Source organism: Pongo abelii, chromosome X (genome assembly GCF_028885655.2).
Source record: "Pongo abelii isolate AG06213 chromosome X, NHGRI_mPonAbe1-v2.0_pri, whole genome shotgun sequence".
Classification (NCBI taxonomy): domain Eukaryota; kingdom Metazoa; phylum Chordata; class Mammalia; order Primates; family Hominidae; genus Pongo; species Pongo abelii.
In genome coordinates, this window is record NC_072008.2 from 76,615,261 (window position 1) to 76,640,112 (window position 24,852).

Sequence of the window (24,852 nt, forward strand, 5' to 3'; positions counted from 1 at the left end):
CATTCCCAAAGCCACAGGTTTTTGTAGATGTGATATTTCTGTGTGCCTGCTCAGTCTTTCAGATTGCCTCTCGCAGTCACATGAGATTTCCTCAAGCTCCCTGTTCTGCCTTCACCCTCCCTGACGGTTGGGATCACCTCCTTCCTTCAGCCAGAATCCCGGGCTGGATGGGCGTGAGATTCGGACACAGATTCTGGTTCCAGTGAGGAGGTGTGTGTAGTTTTTGCCAGCTCCCATCTCCAAGAGACTGGGTGTTGAACAGACAAAGGAGAAATGCAGATACCATTCAAGATTAGCGTGTGTGCAGAGACGTATGTGGTGGGTTTTTTGGGGGGTTTTTTTGTTTGCTTTTTTGAGATGGAACCTCACTCTGTCACCCAGGCTGGAGTGCAGTGGCACGATCTTGGCTCACTGCAACCTCTACCTGCCAGGTTCAATCAATTCTCCTGCATCAACTTTCCAAGTAGCTGGGGACTACAGGCATGCACCACCATGCCTGGGTAATTTTTTTTTTTTTTTTTTTTTGGTGGATATCCGGGTTTCACCATGTTGGCCAGGCTGGTCTTGAACTCCTGACCTCAAGTGGTCTGCCCACCTCAGCCTCCCAGAATGCTGGGATTAGAGGTGTGAGCCACCATGCTGGGCCCTGTGTTTCTCTTGTTTGTGTGTGCACACGTGCACACGTGGGTGCCTATGCACACACCCGCTTGGGAATCAAATTAATCAGGAATGCTCTCCCTTGAGGGAGAAAGAGCTGATTCACAGAGTGGAGGCAGTGGTGAAGGATTTGTGAAGGTGTGAATGCACAAAAGCAGGGATGGGATCTATCTTAAACAAGAGGTATTTTTCAATTCTAAAATCTAGGAGGGCATGGAGTGGGACAAACTCTTAGAAATAAAAACTCTGGCCTGCCAAACCACCACACCCACATGCCAATGAACCCTCTTGGGCAGAGCCACGTGCCAATTTGATCACCTATTCTAAGAAAAAGAAATAAAAGGCAAACAAATTGGAAACTAAGAAGCTCAATTTTCTCTGCTTGCGGATGACATGATCTCACATAGAGAAAACCCTGATGTACACTGCACCGAAAAATGGTCAAAACCAATAAACAAAGTCAGCAAAGTTACAGAGTACAAAAGCAACATGTGAAAATCATTTGCATTTTTATGCCTGAACAAGAAACTATCTGAAAAGACACCCGGGAAACCAACATATTTAGAATACCAGGACAAGAACAAAACACTTTGGAATACATTTATCCAGGGAGGTGAAATGTGTGCACACTGAAACCAATCAAACACTGATGAAACATGCAGAAGACCAATAAATGGAGACATCCTGTGCTCATGGATGGGAACATGGTTAACACGTAGGTGCTACACAAAGCCGTTACAGGTTAAACGTAGTGAGTCCCTAGGAAAATGACAATGGTGCTTTTCACAGCACTAGCAGAAACAAACCTAAAACCCCTGCTTCTTGACTGTGAGCCTCCCTGCCCATGTTTCTATTGGGTGCTAGCTCTTTGTGTGGAACAGAGGCTTGCAGCTCCTCTGTGAGCCTGGTGCTTCTCATGCATCATGAAGAGGGCCGTCACTAGACACTGAATCTGCCAGCACCTTTACCTTGAACTTCCCAGTCTGCAGAACTGTGGGAAATAAACATTTGTTCTTTAAGCCACCCCGTCTACGGTACTTTGTTATAGCAGCCTGAATTGACTAATACTAATCATCAGGGAAATACAAATGAGAACCACAATATTACCTCATGCCTGTTGGGATAGCCACTATTAAGAAAAAAAAAAAAACCCAGAAACTGGAACCCCTGTACACTAGTGGGAATGTGAAATGGTGCACCCACTATTAAAAACAGTATGATAATTTCTCCAAAATTTAAAAATAGAATTACCTAAATATGATCCATCAATCTGACTTCTGGGTATACATCAAGAATACCTGAGAAAGGATCTTGAATATATATTTGCACACCCATATTCATGGCAGTATTATTCACAATAGCCAGGAGGTAGAAAAAACCTGACTCTCCATGAATGGATGCATGGATTTTTACAAGGTGGCGTATACATCCAATGAAATATTATTTGGCCTTTAAAAAAGGAAAAGCCTGTCATATGATACAACATGAGTGAACCTTCAGGGCATTATGCTAAGTGAAATAAGCTAGTCACCAAAGGACAAATACTGTATGATTCCATTTATATGAGGTACCTAGAGTAATCAAATTTATATCGACAGAAAACAGAATGCTGTGTTCCAGCATCTGAGTGGGGGAAGAGGAAATGGGGGGTTATTTCATGGGTACATAGTTTCCGTTTGGGAAGATGAAACAACTTGTAGAGATAGATAGTGGTGATGGTTGTACAGCAATGGGGATGTAGTTAATACTATTAAACTGTGCGCTTAACAATAGTGAAAATTGTAAACTTCTTTGCAACAAGAAAACAGATTTATTGATTTTAAGAGAAAAGACACTATTTTGTTTTGAAAAATACAAGAAAGCTAGCCCAAGTACACATCTGAAATATGCAGAAAAAATCCTACTCATATCTTCAGTATGTTCCAATAATTTGTTCAAACAACACACTAAAAGTTAATAAATATTTTTATAATTCTAAAAGTCTCACAAGTATTGTACAATGCAAATCACCCACAAACTATTATTTAGCTCATGCCAATTATACGAGGATGTGATTTACAAAAGATTTAGTGTTTCTCACAAAAATCACATCAGGAAATACGTATTTACAAAATCAAATTTATTATTCAAAAAATCATAACATTATTCAGTAAAAATGTGTCTAAATAATTAAAAAGTTTATTCAACTGTAGTCCAAAATTGGGAAGAAAATTGCATTATCACACACATACTATCTCTACAAAAGTTGCTTACCACACTTGTGTAATATATCCAGTCAATTGTAAAATATGTTCAACTATCTCCTAGTGTTACAATGTTTCTGTGCTTGCTCTGAGCCAATCTGATGCCTCGGGTGGTCCTGGACCTGCATGTCAGAGGCCCAGCCTGGAATTGAAGCCAAAGGAACTAGCCTGGCCCTGGGCAAGCCTGGAGCCTTTAATCCTTGGGGGCTGGCATGGAAGCTGGCAGTGCAGTTGCTGGCCTGGTCCTTGAGGTCACAGGGGTCAGCCTGGAGCTGGAGTGGGTACAGAGGCTAGGTCTATGTATGACAGCCTAAAGTCTGAAACTACAGAAGCTAGCCTATCATTGAAGCAGACTGGGTCCAGGGTAGGTAAGCATTGTCCTGACATGGGAGGATCTGGAAGCTGGGTTTACAAGTCCAGGCCTGAAGTCTGGGGTGGTGGGGACTGGTCTGGAGGTAACGTCTGCATGTGCCAGCCTGGAGTCTGGGGTTCTGGAGGCTGACCTGGAGTCTGAGGCTGCACGGCCACCCTGGTGACTTGGCAGGCCTGGTGGCCATGGGTGCCAGCTCAGAGCCTGGGGCTATGAGGCTAGCCTGGCCTCAAGGTGGGCCTGGTGTCTTGGTTCATGGGTGTACCCAGAGTCTAGGGTTGAGGGGAGCAGCCTGGCCATGGGGCCAGTCTGGAGCCTGGGACAATCATGGCCTGCCTGGTGATGAGGTGGGCCTGGAGCCTGAGTCTGTGCAGGCTGGACTGGCACTGTGTTGGAGCTGAAGACAGTGTGCACGGGTGACCTGGAACCTGGGATTGGCACTGGGTTGGAGCTGAAGACAATATGCAGGGGTGACCTGGTGCCTGGGACTGCAAGGGCAAGCCTGGAGCCTGAGTCTCTGGGGGCCAGCCTATGCTAAATTTATTTTCAACAAGAGTCCCAAGGCCATTCAATGGGGAAAGAATCATTTCTTAAACAAATGGTGCTAGGACAACTGGTTATCCATATGCCAAAAAATGAAGTTGGACCGCTATCTCATACCCTATACCATGTACCAAAATTAACTCAAAATGTATCAAAAACCTAAATGTAAGAGTTAAAAATATTAAACTATTAGAACAAAGTATAGGGATAAATCATGACTTTGTATTTGGCATTCGATTCTTAGAATATGACACCAAAAGCACAGGCAATGAAAATTAAAAAGATAAATGGGACTTCATTGAAAATTGTAAACTTTTGTGCATCAATGGACATTTTCAAAAAGTGAAAAGATAGCAGAATAGGAGAAAAAACTTTGCCAATCATATATCTGATAGTTTGATATCCAGAATATATTAAAACTTACCAGAAAAACCCAACAACAAAAGACAACCCCAGTTTTGAAATAAGCAAAAGATTTGAATGGACATGTCTCCAGTGAAGATATACAAATAGCCAAGAAATGCATGTAAACATACTCAACATCATTAGCTACTAGGAAAATGCAAATGAAAACAATAAGGTACTATTTCACATCTACCAGGATGCCTATACTTACTTCAATAGGGAAAATAAGAATTGTTGAATAGGATGTGGAGAAATTAGAACTTTCATACATGGCTGCTGGGAATGTAAAATAATTCAGCCACTGTGGAAAACATTTTGGTGGTTCCTAAAAAGTTAAACATAGAATTACCAGGCGAATTTGGAATTACACTCATAGGTCTATAGTCAAAAGAGATGAAAACAGTCCAGGTGAGGTGGCTCAAACCTGTAATCTCAGCACTTTGGGAGGCTGAGGCGGGCAGATCACCTGAGGTCAGGAGTTCAAGACCAGCCTGGCCAACCTGGTGAAACCCCTTCTCTACAAAAATTAGCTGGGCGTGATGGCAGGTGCCTGTAATCCCAGCTACTTGGGAGGCTGAGGTGGGAGAATTGCTTGAAGCTTGAACATGGGAGGCAGAGGTTGCAGCGAGCTGAGATCCCACAACTGCACTCCAGCCTGGGCAACAGAATGAGACTCTGTCTGAAAAAAAAAAAAAAAAAAAGAAAAGCAGGATGGTCAAATAGGAACAGCTCCAGTCTGCAGCTCCCAGCGAGATCAACACAGAAGGCAGGTGATTTCTGCATTTCCAACTGAGATACCCAACTCATCTCATTGGGACTGGTTAGACAGTGGGTGCAGCCCATGGAGGGTGAGCTGAAGCAGGGTGGGCCGTCACCTCCCCCAGGAAGCTCAAGGGGTTGGGGAACTCCCTCCCCTAGGCAAGGGAAGCAGTGAGGGACTGGGCTGTGAGGAACAGTGCACTCTGGCCCAGATACTACACTTTTCCCATGGTCTTCACAACCCTCAGACCAGGAGATTCTCTCGGGTGCCTATGCCACCAGGGCCCTGGATTTCAAGCACAAAACTGGGCAGCCATTTGGGCAGACACCGAGCTAGTTTCAGGAGTTTTTTTCATGCCCCAGAGGCACCTGGAATGCCAGCAAGACAGAACTGTTCACTCCCCTGGAAAGGGGGCTAAAGCCAGGGAGCCAAGTGGTCTAGCTCCCTAGATCCACGACTGGATCCCACCCTCGTGGAGCTCAGCAAGCTAAGATCCATTGGCTTGAAATTCTCACTGCCAGCACAGCAGTCTGAAGTCGACCTGGGATGTTCAAGCTTGATGAGGGGAGGGGCATCTGCCATTACTGAGGCTTGAGTAGGCGGTTTTCCCCTAACAGTGTAAATAAAGCCCCCAGGAAGTTCAAACTGGGCACAGCCCACTGCAGCTCAGCAAAGCTGCTGTAGCCAGACTGCCTCTCTAGATTCCTCCGCTGTGGGCAGGGCATCTCTGAAAGAAAGGCAGCAGCCCCAGTCAGGGGCTTATAGATAAAACTCAGATCTCCCTGGGACAGAGCATGTGGGGGAAGGGGTGGCTGGGGGCACAGCCTCAGCAGACTTAAATGTTCTTGTCTGCCAGCTCTGAGGAGAGCAGCAGATTTCCCAGCACAGCACTCAAGCTCTGTTAAGGGACAGACTGCCTCCTCAAGTGGGTCCCTGACCTTTGTGCCTCCTGACTGGGAGACACCTCCCAGGAGGGGTCGACAGACATCTCATACAGGAGAGCTCTGGCTGGCATCTGGTGGGTGCCCTTCTGGGATGAAGCTTCCAGAGGAAGGAACAGGCAGCAATCTTTGCTGTTCTGCAGCCTCCACTGGTGATACCCAGGCTACAGGGTCTGGAGTGGGCCCCCAGCAAACGCCAGCCAACCTGCAGCAGAGGGGCCTGACTATGAGAAGCCAAACTAACAGATAGAAAGGAACAGCATCAATATCAACAAAAAAGACATCCACACAGAAACCCCATCCGAAGGTCACCAACATCGAAGGCCAAAGGTAGATAAATCCATGAAGATGACAAAAACCCAGTGCAAAAAGGCTGAAAATTCCAAAAACCAGAACACCTTTTCTCCTCCAAAGGATCACAACTCCTCACCAGCAAGGGAACAAAACCAAACGGAAAATGAGTTTGACAAATTAACAGGGTAGACTTCAGAAGGTGGGTAATAACAAACTCCTCCAAGCTAAAGGAGCATGTTCTAACCCAATGCAAGGAAGCTAAGAACCTTGAAAAAAGGTTAGATGAATTGCTAACTAGAAAAAGTAGTTTAGAGAGGAATATAAATGACCTGATGGAGCTGAAAAACACAACAAGAGAACTTCGTCAAGCATACACAAGTATCAATAGCTGAATCGATCAAGTAGAAAGGATATCAGAGATTGAAGATCAACTTAATGAAATAAAGTGAGAAGACAAGGTTAGAGATAAAAGAGTAAAAAGAAACAAACAAAGCCTCCAAGAAATATGGGACTATGTGAAAAGACCAAATCTACATTTGATTAGTGTACCTGAAAGTGACAGGGAGAATGGAACCAAGTTGGAAAACACTCTTCAGGATATTATCCAGGAGAACTTCCCCAATCTAGCAAGATGGGCCAACATTCAAATTCAGGAAATACGGAGAACACCACAAAGATACTCCTTGAGAAGAGCAACCCCAAGACACATAATTGTCAGATTCAACAAGGTTGAAATGAAGGAAAAAATGTTAAGGGAAGACAGAGAAAGGTAGGGTTACCCACAAAAGGAAGCTCTTCAGACTAACAGCGGATCTCTCTGCAGAAATCCTACAAGCCAGAAGAGAGTGGGGGCCAATATTCAACATTCTTAAAGAAAAGAATTTTCAACCCAGAATTTCATATCCAGCCAAACTAAGTCTCATGAGTGAAGGAGAATTAAAATCCTTTACAGACAAACAAATGCTGAGAGATTTTGTCACCACCAGGCCTGCCCTAAAAGAGCTCCTGAAGGAATCACTAAATATGGAAAGGAAAAACTGGTACCAACCACTGCAAAAACATACCAAATTGTAAAGACCATTGACACTATGAAGAAAATGCATCAACTAACAGGCTAAATAACCAGCTAGCATCATAATGACAGGATCAAATTCACACATAACAATATTACCTTAAATGTAAATGGACTAAATGCCCTAATTAAAGACACAGATTGGCAAATTGGATAAAGAGTAAAGACCTGTTGGTGTGCTGTATTCAGGAGACCCATCTCATGTGCAAAGACATACATAGGCTCAAAATAAAGGGATGGAGGAATATTTACCAAGCAAATGGAAAGAAAAAACAAAAAAGGAGGAGTTGCAATCCTAGTCTCTGACAAAAAAGACTTTAAACCAACAGAGATCAAAAAAGGCAAAGAAGGGCATTACATAATTGTTAAGGGATCAATTCAACAAGAAGAGCTAACTATCCTAAATATAAAGGCACCCAATACAGAAGCACCCAGATTCATAAAGCAAGTTCTTAGAGACCTACAAAGAGACTTAGACTCCCACACAATAATAGTGGGAGACTTCAACACCCCACTGTCAATATTAGGCAGATCAACAAGACAGAAAATTAAGAAGGATATTCAGAACTTGAACTCAGCTCTGCACCAAGTGGACCTAATAGACATTGACAGAACTCTCCACCCCAAATCAACAGAATATACATTCTTCTCAGCACTACATCACATTTATTCTAAAATTGACCACGTAATTGGAAGTAAAACACTGCTGAGCAAATGCAAAAGAACAGAAATCGTAACAGTCTCTCAGACCACAGTGCAATCACATTAGAATTCAAGATTAAGAAATTCACTCAAAACTGCACAACTACATGGAAACTAAACAACCTGCTCCTGAATGACTACTGGGTACATAATGAAATGAAGGCAGAAATGAAGATGTTCTTTGAAACCAATGAGAACAAAGACACAAGGTACCAGAATCTTTGGGACACAGTTAAAGCAGTGTTTAGAGTGAAATTTATGGCACTAAATGCCCGCAGGAGAAAGTGGGAAAGATCTAAAATCAACACCCTAACATCACAATGAAAAGAACTAGAGAAGCAAAAGCAAACAAATTCAAAAGCCAGCAGAAGACAAGAAATAACTAAGATCAGAGCAGAACTGAAGGAGATGAAGACACAAAAAAAATCCTTCAAAAAAATCAATGAACCCAGGAGGTGGTTTTTTGAAAAGATCAACAAAATAGATAGACCACTAGCTAGACTAAGAAAGAAGAAAAGAGAGAAGAATCAAATAGATACAATAAAAAATGATAAAGGGAATATCACCACTGATCCCACAGAAATACAAACTACCATCAGAGAAGACTATAAACACCTCTATGCAAATAAACTAGAAAATCTAGAAGAAATAGGCAAATTCCTGGACACATACACCCTCCCAAGACTAAACCAGGAAGAAGTCGAATCTCTAAATAGACCAATAACAAGTTCTGAAAATGAGGCAGTAATTAATAGCCTACCAACCAACAAAAGTCCAGGACCAGATGGATTCACAGCCGAATTCTACAAGAAGTACAAAGAGGAGCTGGTACCATTCCTTCTGAAACTATTCCAAAGAATAGAAAAAGAGGGAATCCTCCCTAACTCATTTTATGAGGCTAGCATCATCCTGATACCAAAATCTGGCAGAGACACAACAAAAAAAGAAAACTTCAGGCCAATATCCCTGATGAACATTGATGTGAAAATCCTCAGTAAAATACTGGCAAATCAAATCCAGCAGCACATCAAAAAACTTATCCACCATGATCAAGTTGGCTTCATCCCTGGTATGCAAGGATGGTTCAACACACACAAATTAATAAATGTAATCCATCACATAAACAGAACCAAAGACAAAAACCACATGATTATCTCAATAGATGCAGAAAAGGCCTCTGATAAAATTCAACAACGCTTCATGCTAAAAACTCTCAATAAATTAGGTATTGATGGAACATATCTCAAAATAATAAGAACTATTTATGACAAACCCACAGCCAATATCATACTGAATGGGCAAAAGCTGGAAGCATTCCCATTGAAAACTGGCACGAGACAAGGATGCCCTCTCTCACCACTCCTATGTAACATAGTATTGGAAGTTCTGGCCAGGGCAATCCTGCAAGAGAAAGAAATAAAGGGTATTCAAATAGGAAGAGAGGAAGTCAAATTGTCCCTGTTTGCAGATGACATGATTGTATATCTAGAAAACCCCATCATCTCAGCCCAAAATCTCCTTAAGCTGATAAGCAACTTCAGCAAAGTCTCAGGATACAAAATCAATGTGCAAAATCACAAGCATTCCTATACACCAATAACAGACAAACAGAGAGCCAAATCATGAGTGAACTCCCATTCACAATTGCTACAAAGAGAATAAAATACCTGGGAATACAACTTTAAAGGGATGTGAAGGACTTCTTCAAGGAGAACTACAAACCACTGCTCAACGAAATATAAGAGGACGCAAACAAATTTTAAAACATTCCATGCTCATGGATAGGAAGAATCAATATTGTGAAAATGGCCATACTGCCCAAACTAATTTGTAGATTTTATGCTATCTCCAACAAGCTACCAGTGCCTTTTTTCACAGAATTAGAAAAAACTACTTTAAATTTCATATGGAACCAAAAAAGAGCCCATATAGCCAAGACAATCCTAAGCAAAAAGAACAAAGCTGGAGGCATCACGCTACCTGACTTTAAACTATACCACAAGGCTACAGTAACCAAAACAGCATGGTACTGGTACCAAAAGATATATATATATATATATATATATATATATATATATATATATATATATACATACATATATATTAATGGACCAAAACAGAGGCCTCCGAAATAATGCCACACATCTACAACCATCTGATCTTTGACAAAACTGACAAAAACAAGAAATGGGGAAAGGATTCCCTGTTTAATAAATGGTGTCGGGAAAACTGGCTAGCCATATGCAGAAAACTGAAACTGGACCCCTTCCTTACACCTTATACAAAAATTAACTCAAGATGGATTAAAGACTTAAACATAAGACCTAAAACTATAAAAACCCTAGAAGAAAACATAGGCAATACCATTCAGGACATAGGCATGGGCAAAGACTTCATGACTAAAACACCAAAAGCAATAGCAACAAAAGCCAAAATAGACAAATGGGATCTAATTAAACCAAAGAACTTCTGCACAGCAAAAGAAGCTATCATCAGAGTGAACAGGCAACCTACAGAATGGGAGAAAATTTTTGCAATCTCTCCATCTGACAAAGGGCTAATATCCAGAATCTACAAAGAACTTAAACAAATTTACAAGAAAAAAACAAACAACCCTATAAAAAATTGGGCAAAGGATATGAACAGACACTTCTCAAAGAAGACATTTATGTGGCCAACAAACATATGAAAAAAAGCTCACCATCACTGGTCATTAGAGAAATGCAAATCGAAACTACAATGAGATACCATCTCACACCAGTTAAAATGACAATCACTAAAAAGTAAGGAAAAAAAAATGCTGGAGAGGATGTGGAGAAATAGGAATGCTTTTACACTGTTGGTGGGAGTGTAAATTAGTCCAACCATTGCAGAAGGCAGTATGGTGACTCCTCAAGGATCTAGAACCAGAAATACCATTTGACCCAGCAATCTCATTACTGAGTATATACCCAAAGGATTATAAATCATTCTACTATAAAGACACATGCACACATATGTTTATTGCAGCACTGTTCACAACAGCAAAGACTTGGAACCAACCCAAATGTCCATCAATGATAGACTGGATAAAGAAAATGTGGCATATATACACCATGGAATACTATGCAGCCATAAAAAGGATGAGTTTATGTCCTTTGCAGGGTCATGGATGAAGCTGGAAACCATCATTCTCAGCAAACTAACACAGGAACTGAAAACCAGACAATGCATGTTCTCACTCATAAGTGGGAGTTGAACAATGAGAACACATGGACACAGGGGGCAGAACATCACACACTGGGGCCTGTCAGGGGGTTGGGGGCTAGGGGAAGGATAGCATTAGGAGAAATACCAAACGTAGATGATGAGTTGATGGGTGCAGAAAACCACCATGGTACTTGTATACCTATGTAACAAACCTGCATGTTCTGCACATGTATCTCAGAACTTAAAGTATAATAATAATAATAAAAGAACTGAAAACAGGTGCTCAAAGAAATACTTGTACATGCATGTTCATAACAGTATTATTTCAAAAGTCAAAAAGTGGGAATAACCCAAATATCCATCAACTGATGAATGGATTAACAAACTGTTGTCTATGCATACAGTGAAATATTATTCAGCCTTTAAAAGGAATGAAATACTGATACATGCTACAACGTGGATAGGCCTCAAAAACATCATGCTAAGAAAAAAAAAAAAGCAAAGATCAGGCGCAGTGGCTCATGCCTAACACTTTTGGAGGCCAAGATGGGTGGATCACTTGAGGCCAGGAGTTCGACACCAGCTGGGCAACATGGCAAATGCCGTCTCTACAAAAAAATTAGTCAGATGTGGTGGTGTGTGCTTGTAGTTCCAGCTACTCAGGAGGCCAAAGTGGGAGGATCCCATAAGCCCAGGAGTTCTAACAAGGCTGCAGTGAGCCATGTTCACACCATTGCACTCCAGCCTGAGTGACAGAGTGATACTCTGTCTCAATAACAAAAAAAAAAAAAAGAGAGAGACATGAAGGTTACATATTGTATGATTTGATTAATATGAAATATCCAGAATAGGTAAATCCATAAAGACAGAAACTAAATTAGTGGGTGCCAGAGCCCAGGAGGAAGAGGATAGGAAGTAGTTTCCTAATGAGTATGCAATCTCTTTGAAAATGATGAAAATGTTCCAAACTAGATAGAAGCAGTACTTGCACAACATTATGAAAATACTAAATGCTGCTGGACTGTTCATTTTGAAAGGTTAATGTTATGAAAATTGCTCCTCAAAAAATAAATTTAAGTTTTTTGCTTTTTGTTTTTTTTTTTTGAGACAGAGTCTCAGTCTGCCACCCAGGCTGTAGTGCAGTGGCGCACTCTGAGCTCACTGCAAGCTCTGCCTCCTGGGCTCACACCATTCTCCTGCCTCAGCCTCCCAAGTAGCTGGGAATAGAGGCACCCAATCCAAGCCTGGCTAACGTTTTGTACTTTTAGTAGAGATGGGTTTTCACAGTGTTAGCCAGGATGATCTCATCTCCTGACCTTGTGATCCACCCGCCTCGGCCTCCCAAAGTGCTGGGATTATAGGAGTGAGCCACCGTGCCGGGCCCATAAATTTAAAAATTTATTGGCAATAGATCTAGGGTCTATTTCTGGAATCTCTATATATCCCCCTGACTTATATCTACCACATTGCCAATAACACACTTGTCTTAATTAGTGTAGTATTCTGGTGAGTCTTAAAAGTGGGTTTTGGCATGGACACAGGGAGGGGAACATCACACACCAGGGCTTGTCAGGGGCTGGGGGGCTTGGGGAGGGATAGCATTAGGAGAAATACTTAATGTAAATGACGAGTTGATGGGTGCAGCAAACTAACACGGTACATGTATACCTATGTAACAAACCTGCATGTTGTGCCTAGGCACCCCATAACTTAAAGTATAATAATAATAATAAAGTGGGTTTTGGGAGGCCAAACCAGGAGGACCACTTGAGCTCAGGAATTGAAGACCAGCCTGGGCAACATAGTGAGATCTGTGAAACATAATGAAATCTCATCTCTACAAGAAAATAAAAAACTTAGGTGTTATGCTGCACACCTTTAGTTCTAGCTACTCAGGAGGCTGAGGCAGGAAGATCACTTAAGCCCGGTAGTTAAAGGCTGCAGTGAGCCAAAATTTTGTCACTGCACTCCAGCCTGGACAACAGAATGAGACTCTGTCTTAAAAAAGAAAGAAAGAAAGAAAGAAAGAAAGAAAGAAAGAGAGAGAGAGAGAGAGAGAGAGACAGAGAGAGAGAGAGAAAGAAAGAAAGAAAGAAAGAAAGAGAAAGAAAGAAAGAAAGAAAGAAAAGAAAAGAAAAAAAGTAGGTAAAGTGATTCCTCCAACTTTATTCTTTTTTTTTATTATTATACTTTAAGTTTTAGGGTACATGTGCACAATGTGCAGGTTAGTTATGTATGTATACATGTGCCATGTTGGTGTGCTGCACCCAGTAACTTGTCATTTAACATTAGCTATATCTCCAAATGCTATCCCTACCCCCTGCCCCCACCCCACAATAGGCCCTGGTGTGTGATGTTCCCCTTCCTGTGTCCATGTGTTCTCATTGTTCAATTCCCACCTATGAGTGAGAACATGCAGTGTTTGGTTTTCTGTTCTTGCGATAGTTTGCTGAGAATGATGGTTTCCAGCTTCATCCATGTCCCTACAATGGACATGAACTCATCATTTTTATGGCTGCTTAGTATTCCATGGTGTATATGTGCCACATTTTCTTAAGCCAGTCTATCATTGTCAGACATTTAGGTTGGTTCCAACTCTTTGCTATTGTGAATAGTGCCACAATAAACATATGTGTGCATGTGTCTTTATAGCAGCATGATTTATAATCCTTTGGGTATATACCCAGTAATTGGATTGCTGGGCAAATGGTATTTCTAGTTCTAGATCCATGAGGAATCACCACACTGTCTTCCACAGTGGTTGAACTAGTTTACAGTCCCACCGACAATGTAAAAGTGTTCCTATTTCTCCATAAGCACCTGTTGTTTCCTGACTTTTTAATGACTGCCGTTCTAACTGGTGTGAGATGGTAACTCATTGTGGTTTTGATTTGCATTTCTCTGATGGCCAGTGATGATGAGCATTTTTTCATGTGTCTTTTGGCTGCATAAATGTCTTCTTTTGAGAAGTGTCTGTTCATATCCTTCACCCACTTATTGATGGGGTTGTTTGATTTTTTCTTGTAAATTTGTTTGAGTTCATTGTAGATTCTGGATATTAGCCCTTTGTCAGATGAGTAGATTGCAAAAATTTTTTCTCATTCTGTAGTTTGCCTGTTCACTCTGATGATAGCTTCTTTTGCTGTGCAGAAGCTCTTTAGTTTAATTAGATCCCATTTGTCAATTTTTGCTTCTGTTGCCATTGCTTTTGGTGTTTTAGACATGAAGTCCTTGCCCATGCCTATGTCCTGAATGATATTGCCTATGTTTTCTTCTAGAGTTTTTATGGTTTTAGGTCTAACATTGAAGTCTTTAACCCATCTTGAATTAATTTTTGTATAAGGTGTAATGAAGGGATCCAGTTTCAGCTTTCTCCATATGGCTAGCCAGTTTTCCCAGCACCATTTATTAAATTGGGAATCCTTTCCCCATTTCTTGTTTTTGTCAGCTTTGTCAAAGATCAGATGGTTGTAGATATGCAGCATTATTTCTGAGGGCTCTGTTCTGTTCCATTGGTCTATATCTCTGTTTTGGTACCAGTACTATGCTGTTTTGGTTACTGTAGCCTTGTAGTATAGTTTGAAGTCAGATAGTGTGATGTCTCCAGCTTTGTCCTTTTGGCTTAGGATTGACTTGGCAATGTGGGCTCTTTTTTGGTTCCATATGAACTTTAAAGTAGTTTTTTCCAATTCTGTGTAGAAAGTCATTGGTAGCTTGATGGGGATGGCATTGAATCTATAAATTACCTTGGGCAGTATGGCCATTTTCACAATATTGATTCTTGCTACCCATGAGCATGGAATGTTCTTCCATTTGTTTGTGTCCTCTTTTATTTCATTGTGCAGTGGTTTGTAGTTCTCCTTGAAGAGGTCCTTCACATCCCTTGTAAGTTGGATTCCTAGGTATTTTATTCTCTTTGAAGCAATTGTGAATGGGAGTTCACTCATGATTTGGCTCTCTGTTTGTCTGTTATTGGTGTATAAGAATGCTTGTGATTTTTGTACATTGATTTTGTATCCTGAGACTTTGCTCAAGTTGCTTCTCACCTTAAGGAGATTTTGGACTGAGACGATGGGGTTTTCTAGATATACAATCATATCTGCAAACAGGGACAATATGACTTCCTCTTTTCCTAATTGAATACTCTTTATTTCCTTCTCCTGCCTGATTGCCTTGACCAGAACTTCCAACACTATATTGAATAGGAGTGGTGAGAGAGGGCATCCCTGTCTTGTGCCAGTTTTCAAAGGGAATGCTTCCAGTTTTTGCCCATTCAGTATGATATTGGCTGTGGGTTTGTCATAGATAGCTCTTATTATTTTGAGATACGTCCCATCAATACCTAACTTATTGAGAGTTTTTAGCATGAAGCGTTGTTGAATTTTGTCAAAGGCCTTTTCTGCATCTATTGAGATAATCATGTGTTTTTTGTTGTTGGTTCTGTTTATATGCTGGATTACATTTATTGATTTGCATATGTTGAACCAGCCTTGCATCCCAGGGATGAAGCCCACTTGATCATGGTGGATAAGCTTTTTGATGTGCTGCTGGATTTGGTTTGCCAGTATTTTATTGAGGATTTTTCCATTGATGTTCATCAGGGATATTGGTCTAAAATTCTCTTTTTTTGTTGTGTCTCTGCCCGGCTTTGGTATCAGGATGATGCTGGCCTCATAAAATGAGTTAGGGAGGATTCCCTCTTTTTCTATTGATTGGAATAGTATCAGAAGGAATGGTACCAGCTCCTCCTTGTACCTCTGGTAGAATTTGGCTATGAATCCATCTGGTCCTGGACTTTTTTTGGTTGGTAAGCTATTAATTATTGCCTCAATTTCAGAGCCTGTTACTGGTCTATTCAGAGATTCAACTTCTTCCTGGTTTAGTCTTGGGAGGGTGTATGTGTCAAGGAATTTATCCATTTCTTCTAGATTTTCTAGTTTATTTGCATAGAGGTGTTTATAGTATTCTCTGATGGTAGTTTGTATTTCTGTGGTATTGGTGGTGATATCCCCTTTGTCATTTTTTATTGCGTCTATTTGATTCTTCTCTCTTTTCTTCTTTATTAGTCTTGCTAATGGTCTATCAATTTTGTTGATCTTTTCAAAAAACCAGCTCCTGGATTCATTGATTTTTTGAAGGGTTTTTTGTGTCTCTACCCCCTTCAGTTCTGCTCTGATCTTAGTTATTTGTTGCCTTTTGCTAGCTTTTGAATGTGTTTGCTCTTGCTTCTCTAGTTCTTTTAATTGTGATGTTAGGGTGTCAATTTTAGATCTTTTCTGCTTTCTCTTCTGGGCATTTAGTGCTATAAATTTCCCTCTACACACTGCTTTGAATGTTTCCCAGAGATTCTGGTATGTTGTGTCTTTCTTATCGTTGGTTTCAAAGAACATCTTTATTTCTGCCTTCATTTCATTATGTACCCAGTAGTCATTCAGGAGGAGGTTGTTCAGTTTCCATGTAGCTGAGTGGTTTTGAGTGAGTTTCTTAATCCTGAGTTCTAGTTTGATTGCACTGTGATCTGAGAGATAGTTTGTTATAATTTCTGTTCTTTTACATTTGCTGAGGAGTGCTTTACTTCCAACTATGTGGTCAATTTTGGAATAAGTGTGGTGTGGTGCTGAGAAGAATGTATATTCTGTTGATTTGGGGTGGAGAGTTCTGTAGATGTCTATTAGGTCCGCTTGGTGCAGAGCTGAGTTCAATTCCTGGATATCCTTGTTAACTTTCTGTCCCGTTGACCTCTCTAATGTTGATGGTAGGGTGTTAAAGTCTCGCATTATTATTGTGTGGGAGTCTAAGTCTCTTTCTAGGTCTCTAAGGATTTGCTTTATGAATCTAGGTTCTCCTGTATTGGGTGCATATGTATTTAGGATAGTTAGCTCTTCTTGTTGAATTGATCCCTTTACCATTATGTAATGGCCTTCTTTGTCTCTTTTGATCTTTGTTGGTTTAAAGTCTGTTTTATCAGAGACTAGGATTGCAACCCCTGCCTTTTTTTGTTTTCCATTTCTTGGTAGATCTTCCTCCATCCTTTTATTTTGAGCCTATGTGTGTCTCTGCAGGTGAGATGGGTTTCCTGAATACAGCACACTGATGGGTCTTGACTCTTTATCCAATTTGCCAATCTGTGTCTTTTAATTGGAGCATTTAGCCCATTTACATTTAAGGTTAATATTGTTATGTGTGAATTTGATCCTGTCATCATGATGTTAGCTGGTTATTTTGCCCATTAGTTGATGCAGTTTCTTCCTAGCCTCAATGGTCTTTACAATTTGGCATGTTTTTGCAGTGGCTGGTACCATTTGTTCCTTTCCATGTTTAGTGCTTCCTTCAGGAGCTCTTTTAGGGCAGGCCTGGTGGTGACAAAATCTCTCAGCATTTGCTTATCTGTAAAGTATTTTATTTCTCCTTCACTTATGAAGCTTAGTTTGGGTGGATACGAAATTCTGGGTTGAAAATTCTTTTCTTTAAGAACGTTGAATATTGGCTCCCACTCTCTTCTGGCTTGTAGAGTTTCTGCCAAAAGATCAGCTGTTAGCCTGATGGGCTTCCCTTTGTGGGTAACCCGACCTTTCTCTCTCACTGCCCTTAACATTTTTTCCTTCATTTTAACTTTGGTGAATCTGACAATTATGTGTCTTGGAGTTGCTCTTCTCGAGGAGTATCTTTGTGGTGTTCTCTGTATTTCCTGAATTTGCATGTTGGCCTGCCTGGCTAGATTGGGGAAGTTCTCCTGGAGAATATCCTGCAAAGTGTTTTCCAACTTGGTTCCATTCTCCCCATCAGTTTCAGGTACACCAATCAGACGTAGATTTAGTCTTTTCACATAGTCCCATATTTCTTGGAGGCTTTGTTTGTTTCTTTTTATTCTTTTTTCTCTAAACTTCTCTTCTTGCTTCATTTCATTCATTTGATCTTCCATCACTGATACCCTTTCTTCCAGTTGATTGCATCAGCTACTGAGGCTTGTGCATTCGTCACATAGTTCTGATGCCTTGGTTTTCAGCTCCATCAGGTCCTTTAAGGACTTCTCTGCATTGGTTATTCTAGTTAGCCATTTGCCTAATTTTTTTTCAAGGTTTTCAACTTCTTTGTCATGGGTTTGAACTTCCTCCTTTAGCTCAGAGTAGTTTGATCATCTGAAGCCTTCTTCTCTCAACTCGTCAAAGTCATTCTCTGTCTATCTTTGTTCTGTTGCTGGTGAGGAGCTGTGTTCCTTTGGAGGAGGAGAGGCACTCTGATTTTTGGAGTTTCCAGTTTTTCTGCTCTGTTTTTTCCCCATCTTTGTGGTTTTATCTACCTTTGGTCTTTGATGATGGTGATGTACAGATGGGGTTTTGGTGTGGAGGTCCTTTCTGTTTGTTGGTTTTCCTTCTAACAGTTAGGACCCTCAGCTGCAAGTCTGTTGGAGTTTGTTAGAGGTCCACTCCAGAACCTGTTTGCCTGGGTATCAGCAGCGGAGTCTGCAGAACAGCAGATATTGGTGAACAGCAAATGTTGCTGCCTGATTGTTCCTCTGGAAGTTTTGTCTCAGAGGAGTACCTGGCTGTGTGAGGTGTTAGCCTGCCCCTACTCGGGGGTGCCTCCCAGTTAGGCTACTCGGGGATCAGGGACCCACTTGAGGAGGCAGTCTGTCCATTCTCAGATCTCCAGCTGCGTGCTGGGAGAACCTCTACTCTCTTCAAAGCTGTCAGACAGGGACATTTAAGTCTGCATAGGATTCTGCTGCCTTTTGTTAGGCTATGCCCCACCCCCAGAGGTGGAGTCTACAGAGGCAGGCAGGCCTCCTTGAGCTGTGGTGGGCTCCACCCATTTCGAGCTTCCTGGCCACTTTGTGTACCTACTCAAGCCTCGGCAATGGCGGGCGCCCCTCCCCCAACCTCGCTGCCGTCTTGCAGTTTGATCTCAGACTGCTGTGCTAGCAATGAGCGAGGCTCCGTGGGCGTAGGACCCTCCGAGCCAGGCACAGGATATAATCTCCTGGTATGCCATTTGCTATGACCATTGGAAAAGCACGGTATTAGGGTGGGAGTGACACGATTTTCCAGGTGCTGTCTGTCACCCCATTCTTTGACTAGGAAAGGGAATTCCCTGACCCCTTGCATTTTCCAGGTGAGGCAATGCCTTGCCCTGCTTTGGCTCACACTTGGTGCACTGCACCCACTGTCCTGCACCCACTTTCTGACACTCCCCAGTGAGATGAACCTGGTACCTCAGTTGGAAATGCAGAAATCACTCATCTTCTGTGTCACTCACGCTGGTAGCTGTAGACTGGAGCTGTTCCTATTCGGCCATCTTGGCTCCCGTCAGTCTATTCTTCTTAAAATTGTTTTAATCATTGTAGTTCTTTTGATTTTCAGTATAAATTACAGAATCATGTTGTGTATGTCTACAAAAAATCATACTATCAGTTTAATTGTATTGCGTTATATCTATAGATGAATACAAGGAGAACTCATACATTTATTGAGTGTTCCCATTCATAAACAAAGTATACTCACGTTTATTCCATTCATTTAGGCCTTCGTGGATTTATTTTATTAGCATTGTGTAGTTTTCAGGGCTTCGAATTTCTCTGACTCATACCTAGGTTTTTCATTTTTGGAGCTATTGTAAATGACACTGGTTTTAAATGTTTTGTTTCCATTTATGCAGTTACTGTATATATAAATACAACTGATTTTTGCATATTGAGCATATATGCTTTACCTTTTGTGAAGTCACTTATTATTTCTAGGATTTTTTTTGTAGATTCCATGGGATTCTCTGCATAGATAATAATGTCATCTGTGAACACCAGGCAGTTTTATTTCTTCTTTTCCTCTATGAATGTCTTTTGTTTCTATTTCCTGAATTATTATGATAGGAAAGACTTCTAAGTATGATGTCGAATAGAAGTGGCAAGAGTACATAACCTTGTGTTGTTCATGAACATAGGAGAAAAACATTCAGTTGTTTACTCTTAACTATGATATTAGCTGTGAGTTTCCTTGTAGAATCCCTTTATCAAATTGAGGAAGTTTTCTATTCTTAGTTTGGTGGGAGTTTATGTCCTGAATAGATGTTGAATTTTGCCAAAGGCTTTTTATACATCAATTAATATTACCATGTCTTTCTTTTATTGACCATTAATATAATGGAATCAATTGATTTTTTTAACATTGAATAAACCCTGCATTCCTGAAATAAGCCTCACATGGTTGAGCGATATTTTTCTTTTTAGACATTGCTGGATTCAATTTGCTTATATTTTGTGATGATTTTTGCATTTATGTTCATGAGAGTTGGTGGTCTGTCATTTCTTGCTTGCTTGCTTCTTTTATACTGTCTTTGGCTGGTTTTGGTATCAGGGTAATCCTGGCCTCATAAAATGTGTTGACAAGTAGTCCTTCCTGTTCTATTTTTGGGAAGAGATATTGTAGAGTAGGTATTATTTCTTCTTTGAATGTTCGGTGAAATTTGCCAGTGAAGCCATCTGGGCTGGGAATATCTTTTTTGGAAGGTATTTAACTATGAATTCCATTTGTTTTTATATATAATTTTTTTGTAGAGATAGTGTCTCATTTTGTTGCCCAGGCTGGTCTCGGTCTTCTGAGCTCAGATGATCCTCCCACCTTGGCCTCCCAAATTTCAATGCCTTTATAGGACTATTCAAGTTATTTTATATTGGGTGAGTTTTGATAATTTGTGTCTTTAAAAGAATTAGTGCATTTCATGTAAGTTGTTGAATTATATGCATTGAGTTGTTTGTATTATTGGGTTGGTGTAGAAGTTTTTGCTGTTAAAAGTAATGATGGGCCAGGAGCAGTAGCTCATGCTTGTAATCCCAGCACTTTGGGAGGCCAATGTGGGTGGATTACCTGATGTCAGGAGTTCAAGACCAGCCTGGCCAACTTGGTGAAAGCCTGTCTCTACTAAAAATACAAAAAAAAAAAAAAAAAAAAATCCTGGTGTGGTTGGGGGCGCCTGTCATCCCAGCTACTCAGGAGGCTGAGGCAGGAGAATCGCTTGAACCTGGGAGGTGGGGCTTGCAGTGAGCCGAGATCAAGCCATTGCCCTCCAGCCTAGGCAACAAGAAAGAAACTCTGACAAAAAAAAAAAAAAAAAAGTAACGGCAAAATCTGCAATTACTTTTGCACCAACTTAATACCATTTTTCCCTCTACTGGGACATTGCTAGTATGTGTCTTAGTCTGTTTTGTGTTGCTGTAACAGAATACCTGAGATTGGGTAATTTAAAAATAAAAGAGGTTTACTTAGCTCATGTTTCAGCAAGCTGGGAAGTAGAGGAAGCATGGCAAAAGTAACTGCTCAGCTTCTGGTGACAGCCACCTCCTAGGCCAAAACAGTGGAAAAGGCCAAAGGAGAAGCAGACATGTGCAAAGAGGGAAAACCTGAGGGGCTTGCTGGCTTTATAACAAACCTACCATTATGGGCACTAATCCAGTCTCACCAGAGCCAGTACTCACTCACTACCTCCAGAACGGCAGCAAGCTGTTCATGAGGGATCTGTCTCCATGACCCAAACACCTCCCACAAGGCCCCACCTCCCAACACCACCACATTGGGGATCCAATTTCCACATGAGTTTTGGCAGGGACAGACCAATCATATCCAAACCATAGCAGTATATTTCTACCCCGATAAGATGAATTTTTTATAATGTGCATTTTTCTGTGCACTTAATGTAAAATAAAGAATTTGTCTGGACTTTGTCCCTGAGTCCTGGGAGATAACCTCTAATCCCTTGCAATTTCCTAAGAGATAGGTGTGTCTTTGTCATTCCTGGTGGGCCCCATGGACCACGCTTCATGGTTTATGCTAATGAGGTGAATCATGGCAGGCCCCTAGATAGTTTATGTAATGAGATGACTCAGAATGGAGGCTGGCCATACTAGAAAGACCAACCATATGACTAGAGGGTTGGGTCATTGAACTATATGATATCAGCCTAATCATCAGAGAGAGAGAGAGCAAGGTTGTAGACTGAGTTCAACCAGATGGCCAACTAAGTGATGGCCAACACAGAGGGTTTATCTGAATTATCTAATCTGCCATTACCAGAAGGAGAAGACACTGGGTTTATTCCAATCTCAGTGATCACTCCTCAATCTTCCTTACTGGTTCCTCATCTTCTCTAAAAATTCTCTTTTTGGGGATGGAGGCTGTTGAAAGTGTTCTCTATTTTGATCTGCATGGTGGTTACCAGGTGTAGAACTGTGTTAAAATTGTACACTTAGGTTTCTGTGATTTGCCATATGTGTGTTATACCTCATTTTTTTATTTTTCATTTTTTAATTTTTTTTGAGACAGAGTTTCACTTCTGTTACCCAGGCTGGAGTGCAATGGCATGATCTCGGCTTGATGCAACATCTGCCTCTTTTGTTGAAGCTATTCTCCTACCTCAGCCTCCTGAGTAACTGAGATTGCAGGCACCCGCCACCATGCCTGGCTAATTGTTGTATTTTAGTAAAGACAGGATTTAACCATATTGGCCAGGCTGGTCTCAAACTCCTGACTTCAGGTGATCCACCCACCTTGGCCACCCATAGTGCTAGGATTACAGGTGTGAGCCCCCTCTCCTGGCCTGTTCTACCTCAATTTTAAAAGATATCATACAGAAGTGGAAATACATGGTACAAGCTGGAAGAATATATTTATTCTATATGCAATTGACAAAAGGCTGGTTTCAAGAATATATTTTGACAACTCCTAGAAATCAATAAGGAAAGACAAACAACCCAGTAAGAAAATAGGCAAAAATCATGAACAGGAATTCCATAGAAGAAGGAACCTATGTGGCCAATAAACACATGAAGATATGCTCAGCTCATCAGTAGTCAGGGAAATGCTAAACATGACCTCAGGATAAATCTTGTACCCATTTGATTGGCAAAGAATAAGAAACCTAGCAACATCAAAGGTTAGAGAGGATGCAGAGCAGTGGGATCTCATACAGCTTGCAACATGTTGGGAATATAAATGAACACAACCAGTTTGGACAACAATGTGGCATCAATATATAAGGCTGAACATTCACAACTCAGCAATTCCTCTCAACGTCCACTGGACAAGAATTTCACAGCAGCTCTGGCCACAGTAGCAAAAACCTGGTAACAATGCAAATGTTCACGAACAAGAGAATGCATAGAACAACTGTGGCAAATCCACACCATGATATACTATGTAGCAAGGCAAATGGGTGAACTGCAGTTTTACGCTCAACAATGGATAAATGTTAGTTTGAGAAAAGCAATTCCCACAGGACTACATGCAGTGTGACACCCTTTTTATAAAATTCAAAATCAAGCAAAACTGAAGAGGATAATGGTCGGGCACAGTGGCTCATGCCTGTAATCCCAGCACTTTGGGAGGCAGATGCAGATGGAGTGCTTGAGTCCAGGAGTTTGAGATCAGCCTGGGCAACATGGCTAAACCCTGTCTCTATGAAAAATTGGCCAGGTGTCAGGGCGTGCTCTTGTAGTCCCAGCTATTCAGGAGGCTTAGGTGGGAGAATCACCTGAGTCGGGGAGGTCAAGGCTGCAGTGAGCCAAAATCATGCCACTGCACTCCATACTGAACAATCAGAGTGAGACCCTGCCTCAAAAAAGAAAAAAAGAGTATATTGTTTTATATATATACTTATTTGCAACAAAAATCAAAGGAATGCCAAGTGCACAATTCAGGTTAGGGTTGCTTCTGGTGGGAGTGAAGGAAGTCAAGAAGATGCAGTGAGGGGGAGTTTAGAGGTGGATGTAAGTAAGTTACTAGTAATAGTCTAGCTCTTGGATTGGGTAATAGGCAAATGGGGGCACCTAGCATTGTAAAATAAATAAACAAATAGGGCCTCACATCAATCACAAGTAGCATGTTATGAAACAAGAAGTATTATTAACTCAGTTCTGTATTACCTAAGTCTCCAAAAATCAAATGCTGCATTAGACTACTTAGACCTGGGCCTGAAATATTTGTTCTTCTCTCCTTCCAGGCTACACACAAGCTCCACCTTTGGTCAGGCCAGAAAGCATTCGAGTTTGACATCCCTCTCTTTGTATATATTTGAGCAGGAAGCACTAGAGCAGGGCTGCATGTCTTGCATCTGACACTGTTTAACCCAGATGCTAATTGGGACAGAAAGAATCCCCCAGAACCTTGGAATAAACTGGAACCCAATGATCAATGCAAGTTCTACTCAGTGAGTATAGATTACAGCAAACTGAATAAAAAATGTCCAAACTTCTGAATGAAATGTTTTCCTACAAAACAGGTTAGAGTGAAGGTCTTCCAGAGGCCCTTTGCCCAATTTTCCCCTTAACTAGGAAATATTTCTCCTCCAAGTGCACAAAATCATGTTACTGTATCGTGTTGGGTTTTAACACTGATGAGTAAATATGTTTACCCATTTATTATGAAGAACATGACAAAGGATACAGACGAACAGCCAGAGTAAAAAGATGCATAGGGCACAGTATGTGGGAAGGGGCATGGAGCTTCCATGCCCTCTCTAGGTGCAGCACCCTCCAGGAACTTCCATGTGTTCAGCTATGCGGAAGTTCTCTTCTCCCCAAATTCTTACAAATAGAGAGCCCCAGGGCTCAATCCTTGGTCTGATTCTTTTCTTTAACTACACTCTTGCCATAGCTGATGGAAGACCCTGGTTTTAATATTACCTGTATG

The 24,852-nt window shown here is 41.1% G+C and overlaps 1 pseudogene; it reads left to right on the forward strand.

The window, feature by feature from the left end:
* The first annotated feature begins 1,313 nt into the window (after nt 1-1,313).
* On the forward strand, nt 1,314-24,418 carry LOC129052821 (cytochrome c oxidase subunit NDUFA4-like; annotated as a pseudogene).
* Nucleotides 24,419-24,852: the final 434 nt, after the last annotated feature.